General features: G+C 34.6%; 1 long non-coding RNA gene across 1 annotated transcript; it reads left to right on the plus strand.

Moving 5' to 3' along the window:
* The first annotated feature begins 563 nt into the window (after positions 1-563).
* Positions 564-6,318, plus strand: LOC148675167 (uncharacterized). The gene is made up of 2 exons (XR_015935460.1): positions 564-4,059; positions 4,701-6,318. It is a non-coding gene; the product is annotated as an uncharacterized LOC148675167 (long non-coding RNA).
* Positions 6,319-7,332: the final 1,014 nt, after the last annotated feature.

The raw sequence follows: 7,332 nt of genomic DNA on the forward strand, positions 1-7,332 counted from the left end.
CAATTTTTCTTTTATATAAAAGCTTTCAAGGATACCATGCTTTGAAAAGTGCTGTACACTAAAGGCAATAAAACATAAAAAGTCAACCATGGATACGTCAAATAAAAACAAACCATAAAAGGCAATATATATTATCATCTAATTACATTTTGCACACCCCAGTGTATGGACATTTCCATATTTAAGGTATGCAAAGCTAGAAACAACTGTGCTGTGAAACACTATAATTGGAATATTGCAGCATGGAAATAATAACAAATTATTTAGTTTGTCATGACAATATTAGTGTCCAAAATGTATTATGTAAATGCAGACATACTGCACTCTTTCTTTTTTATGTTTATCCAAATTAATAATTACATGAGGGAAAAATGGGAATAGGGCTTTTCACCTTTAGAAGGTCATGTTTGAAGGTTTCATGTCAAGTCAAGATATTTTTATACTGTGCTAGATCCAGTGATCACTCCAGTTTTAAATTAGCTGCTAGTTAAAATGAAATATTGTTCATTATTTCACTTGTTGAATTCTACATGTATGTAGAGTAAACTCATCCAGCTGTTACTTGGAGGAAGTATTGGCTTCAACGACATAGATAGGTAACTTGTTCCATTCTCCCACATCTCTTTGAGTAAAGAAGTGCCTCTGTTTCTCGGTTTAAATGCACTTCCCTGTTTCCACTTGTGCCTTCTGTTTTTTTTAATGTTGATTTTAAAGAAGTCCACTGGTAATATTCAAAATATTTTGCATAATGTTAAAAATTGATTTTACTACATTTAATCTTAGCAAAATATTTTGGCATACCTTATTATGACATATCTTATTATGCTAATGACATAATAATTTACTGAGCCATGAAATTACTCATCGAAAAAACTCTCCTGAATTTCTGGACAGAATTATTTCTGGTGGTAATATCTTCAGTGGCATTAAACCTGTGTAAACAGCTCGAAATTACACTTTCAACTGTTTTAAAGCACTTCGTGGGGAATCCCAATATTTGCAAATGCATTTAGCAATAACAGTTTTACCAATGTACTGTACTGCCAGACTAATGTGGTTCAATAGTGGTATCACAATTTATAAAGAGCCTACAAATACAGTTCAGTTTAGTTTTCTTCTAGAAATGACACCTGTCCAATGGTCCCTCCAGTTCTGCAAGTATTCTGCTTCTTGATTTCTGCCCCCCAACATTCAGAATCCATTGCTATTTAAAACTGGTGGTCTGTCTATATGATTTGATTTCCTAAAAAATACAATTGAATATAATTTACACCATTATGATGTTGTAAGTTTTGTATTACATTTTCAAGGTCAATGGACCCCTGTCAATTTTAAATCCTTCAAGAGGTTTTTCTTTTTCCCAAGTCCCATTTTAAACAAGCCGAGCCTTGTATACCTCATTATTTCTTTCTGAATAGCCAAAGGCTACATTGGGAAGGAGTTATTCTTTAATGTGCACTGCTCCACTGTTTGCAGAAGGCACAAGTTAGGGAGGTGAAGTGTATGTACAGTATTCACCTTGACATCTGTGGCTCTGTTCTCTTCCACCTGAATCTAAATACTATATGAGGTCTTTATGGTAGGATAATATGCTTAGCTAACTGGCCAAACTTAATGGGGAAACTTTAGTATTGTTCCAGCCAATACTGTAGGGGAAACTTTCTTTTGCAGTATTCATGTTTCTTCAAAGTGTGGGTAAAAATCAGATTCCTGTCTCCAGCCACACAGATACACAGTTACAAATCTTAAGATTTCAAGTCTTAAGACGCATATCTTTATGTCCATGTATTTTCTTGATACTGCAAAGAAAATTGTGAGCTCCGAGGATCTGGCCGCTGTACCATGCAGTGCTTTGACCTGTGCCTGCACATGGAGAGTGTCTGATCACAGCCCTGAGTCTGTGGGATCGCTTCCCACTCCTGCTGCAAGAAAACCTGCTTCAGAGCTTCATAGCCATGCTCTGTACAACTGCATTTTGAAAAGGATCTGCTGAGGATAAACTAGAGCTGTTAAATTGGATTCCTATCTGGGGACTGTCCAGTCCTAGGAAATGGTGTTCTTTCAACCCTAATTCTGCACAAGAATTATAAGCTGTGCCTTGTGTGTTATGCTGATCACTTATCTCAGGCCGCTTTGAGTGCGGCTTTTGTAAAGCAAAACAAACAGAAACACACAGCTGTGATGGTGTAGTTATCCAAACCAACACAACAAATCCCTTGATTTTTTTCACGGTGGAAACTCCAGCTCAGACAAGGCTCCTTGCTTAGAATTGAAAAGAAAACTCGGCAGAAATATTGTTTCGAAAGACATTTGTGTGAAAGTCTGGGGATCTAATTTTGAGCCATATCATATTTTCTGATTGCAGAAAGCTGTAAAAGAATTATAGTACTTGAAATCTTCTGTTTTGTACCTTACAGGGATGTTATTCTTTTGTAGTCTCAAGAAAATTTGCAATTTCCATATTGTAATTTGCAAATACCAATATCGATTAAATAAGTGCATTTACACTGTACAAATAAAATTTTCTTCTTGCTCTTAATAAATATTATATTTATTTAGGTTTAGCTTATTGATGACCCAAAATAAAAATTTATCCAGAATTATAGCAGCATTTAACTTTCTTTCTTATGACCTCTGGGGAATAGCGAAGTGTTTTGTCCTTGAAAAGAACTGCTACAGAATCATGTGCTAGGTAGACACTCGACACTTGAACTCTTTAATTTTAACAAGTGCAAAATGATCTAGACATGAAATATGAACACACACTACACATACCGAAAGGTATGAAAGGCATATGAGGTTTTATTCTGATACAGATGTATTCTACTACTAGATTCTACTACATTTTCGTCAAACTAATGTCAAATATAATGCTTTGTTATACAGGAAAAACATGATGATTTTAAATCCAGGGGAGTTCAATATTGTGTTTTGGTCACCATACCACAAAAGGTACTGTATATCTTTAAAAAATGTCAAAGAATAGTAACAAGAATAATTCCTGGCCAGAAGAAATGGTCATATACTGTATAGGCAAATTTAAGGAAATAAGCCTCTTCAGTGTAGAACAAGGGAGACTGAGAAGAGATTTCATCCATGTACTGTACATGAAGTATGTACGGTTAAGATTCAGCAGCAAAACAAGGACATGGGGTCACAATTAGAAATTAAAAGGGAATTATTGTAGTATGGAGAAAAGAAGTGCGTCTTTACAAAGAGAGTTGTGAGTGACTGGAACTTCCCAGGCTTCCCAGTCATGCGATTGAGAAAACAGCTGGATGGAATTCATTTCACTCAGCTATTAAATTGCCAAATGAGCAAAAAACCTTTTCAGCTCTTTTTGTGTAATTATATGGCTTACAATGTGACTGGCATAAACCTGAGTATGACATTAAACAAGGTGACATAATCAGGATTGTGATTCTATTGAATACCATTGTATTATGACTGGAACATCTTTACTAAATAACAATAATATGCAGAGAGATCCAACATCAAATTTATAACCTTTTCCCTATTTATACAGGGGGGCTTTTTACTGAAATAGTATAGCATAACTAGGCCAGTAGGTTATGTAAGTTCATAAGTTTCTGATTACTTTACATGTTCAGTGTTGTAACCACTATTCATTCCTGTAGTAAATCATACAGTATATTAGTATGATATTATAACAGTAATTGTTGAATACATAGCAGCAATTTCTTTTTTACTGTTATTTAAGTCTTTATTTGTACAAGTCATTATTTTTACATTTCAGAGAACTACATTTTCATTTTTGGAAATTTGATTTAATCTAGGGAAATATTGTACCTAGAATCTGATATTAAAAATAATCAGGAATTTATAAAGAAAACTGAAGCTTAATATTTATTACATGGTATGCTATGTTAATTTTTTCATCAGAAAAAAAAATACCACAGATCATTCAAATATAAATAGAATTAACCATGAAAACCATAGCAGACCACATTGTAAAGAGGGGGAAAAGGCTTAAATTGTGGTGTTCTTTCTGAAATGGTTGAAATAAGATGTTTACACCTTGGCATTGTGTTGCATTGTGTTGCTGTCACCCAGACAGCATCTTGTACCTCCAGCAACCTTATTTACTGTATCTCTTGCAGTAAATGCCCAGCCATCTACATTGGGGAAACAGGAAGGAGACTCGGAGACCGCTTCAGAGAACACGTCAGGGCTGTGAAGATTAAAGATCTCTCCAAGCCCATTGTTTCTCATTTCACCTCTGACGGCCACGACCACTCTAATCTCTCTGTCTGTGTTCTCAAAGACGGTTTTCCGAACTCATACATCAGAAAGACCACCGAAACTAAAATTATTCTGCAGCTAGGATCACACATTCTCCCTTCCCTTAACGACAGATTACTGTTCTTTTAAATTTTCTCCATTCATTGGAAGTTTCATTTCACACCTCTCTGCACCCATTCTGACTTCACACCTCTTGATTGGCCTCTCTTTCTGTCCCCTGCTCCCGCCTCTCACTCCTCCTCCCTCTCAACCTTTGTTCTCCCGCTACTTTACCTTTGCCTACTGCCCTGTCTCTCTCACACCTGAAGAAGGCTCCACGGCCGAAACGTTGTGTTCTCTTTCTTCTTTTTTTCAGCATGGAATAAACCTATAACTTGTTCCTTTGCAGCCTACGCATGCTGACGCAGCTACCCACCTGAACTATTGTGTTGCATTAGTTCCTTGGAAAATTAATTTGAAGACAACTTCTTTATTTCTTTATTCTAAAACTTTATTTAACCTTTTCCTGTTTTTAGATGTCTTTGATATCTGCAGCACAAGACACGTTTACACAGCTCTGCGGCATCTTACAATGCTGCTGGCTTTCTTATTAAGTGCCTTGTCTTGCCTTGTGTTACATGGTTTCTGTGCTGTATTGAATTAATCTTCCTGTTTAAACTATGGAATTTTCTGTTATATGCCAAAAGGAAAAAGGGCCAGTTACCAAGATATGTTACATTTTGGCAGTTAAAATATCTCACTGTTGTGAAAAAATGCATAATTATTTATCAAATCATGACTCACTACCCAAAACATTAAATAATTACCAAAAGAACGCCATTTTTTGTTGATGTTTCCTGTAACAGGCTGCATGTGGTGTGCTTAATGTGTGAAATGGCCACATGGCTAACAAGATGGCCTACTGTACTGTAGCTTAGCTGTGTAAAAGCCTAGTACAGCATTTCTGATTTTCTCCAGAAACTCAGCATCACCCTGAAACAAGTTCTTTTGTGCAATGAGAATACCCTCTAAAAAATATCAATTGCAGGACCGTTGATAATTCCATATTTAGCCTAAGTAATACTCAAACTTGTTGAATTATGCAAATAATAGCTGGAGGGTTATCATTAGTAAGAAGCAACAAATGTATTATTTACACTCACTTGTTGTTTATGGAAAAGACTGTCAAATCAAATGTATTTAGGTCTGTTTAATGTGTTCTTCTGTTTTTATTTTTGCAAAAGCTACAACAGAACTAAGAATAATTAATTTATTTTTGCAATTCTACAATCATTTTCCAGGATTTATATCCTTAAATAATATATGCCGTACCATGTAGGTACTGTAGTTTTCAATCATACAAAATTGAAAACAAAATCATAAAACAGCTATATGGGTAATAATGCATTTTTAAACTTCCTGTAAAACATTCCATAAACTTTTTTTTCAGTAAAGCCTTATTTTTACATAATTGCATTGCAAACTAAAAATTGAAAATAAATCTCAATGTGGGTTACCTTTTTCTTGTTACAGGGCTTTGGTACAGGGAGAAGTATGAGAATCAGTAAGCTGCATATACAGTATATACTGTATATATATACTGTATATATATCATAATGTATGTTATAAGGTATTTACAAATATACAGTAAGATAAAACATACTGGTAATACTTGATTCATCATAACTTTATGTAAAAGATGTACAAATATTAAATAGTTAAACAACTAAAAATTAATGTAAAAGATGTACAAATATTAAACTGTAAAACAACTAAAAATTAAACAAATACTAAAGAAAGTACATTTATCTTATATGCATGATACAAATGGATAGGTGGGAAACTTTGTTGAGAACTTACTCCAATTGATTGCTAATTGGGCTAGACGTTGGTGTCCTGTTTCAAAGTCTGACAAGACGGTTGAAGCTTCTGTTGAAAAGAAGGCAGAGACCACTTTTACTTTTTTTTTCAGTTGCAAATACTAGTAATTATTGTCTTCCACACATTGTCTAAGCATGTTTCTCATTCATGTGGTTCTGTAGTATTTCCAATAAAAAAATGAAACCCTCAAGTCTACCTGATCTTTAAGTCGGTTCTTTGTCTTGTATTCTTTACTTTCTTCTGTCTTTGTGCCTTTTGGCACACATGAAGTCAACTGGTAACAATGTTAGCATGGGCTTTCTTTTGCTTTTACAGTGTAAGATTTATTTGATCTGTGGGTGGATGTCCCTTCTGAGCCTTACCTATTATTAAACTTCAGGTCTCTTCTTTTCTTCTTTTGAAGGGCTCTTGGGCCACTCCTGCCCTGACTTTAAACAAAACTTTGCCCTTAAAGAAAGGAGGCAGAAACTATGCATTCCATGCCAAGCATGATATCACTTTCTCTGAATTAAAGACAAAGTTTGGAAAAGGGCAGTGCTTTTGAAAGGCCTCATTGCCATCAAACCGCACATTTTCTAACACTGCTAAGAAAACAAATCCTGTGCAGCATCTACAATAGTTTATTGCTTCACATCTGCATTTATGGTTTCCATTTAAAGAGTCACACATCACTTTTCTGTATTCATACTTCAGCTGGAAAAAATGTGATTTTCATTGGATAATTACGTAAAGAAGAGAAAGCATGGGAAAAATAAAGCATTGGTGTCATACGTTATTTTGTCTCATAATATATATGTGAGAAATGGCAGTTGGTTGGACAGTTTCGTGTTCACATCCTTTTAATTTGATACACAGCAGTGTATAGCACAATAGTGGGAAGGTGATATCAGCTATGTTGATAATGTCCGTAAATGTGCAGCCCTATGACACCTTGGCTCCAAATACATATTCCTTGTTGCATTCCAGTTAGTCATCAGGCTTGAGCTCAAGAAAAAAAAAACAGGATTAGGAATTAAACATTAGTCTTAGGAATTAATTGCTATTTCGTCTCAATATTTTCTTAAAACCATTCTCTTCTCCAGATGTGTTATATTTATACAGTATATCACCAACATTCCTATTAGTCATGAAATATAAACATAAAAAATAAAATGTAAAATGTTTCTTAAGACAATAAATGTAATATATAACGAAAACAAAAAAGGATCT

The sequence above is a fragment of the Lepisosteus platostomus genome, chromosome 3 (assembly GCF_059453375.1).
Source record: "Lepisosteus platostomus isolate fLepPlt1 chromosome 3, fLepPlt1.hap1, whole genome shotgun sequence".
Taxonomy (NCBI): Eukaryota; Metazoa; Chordata; class Actinopteri; order Semionotiformes; family Lepisosteidae; genus Lepisosteus; species Lepisosteus platostomus.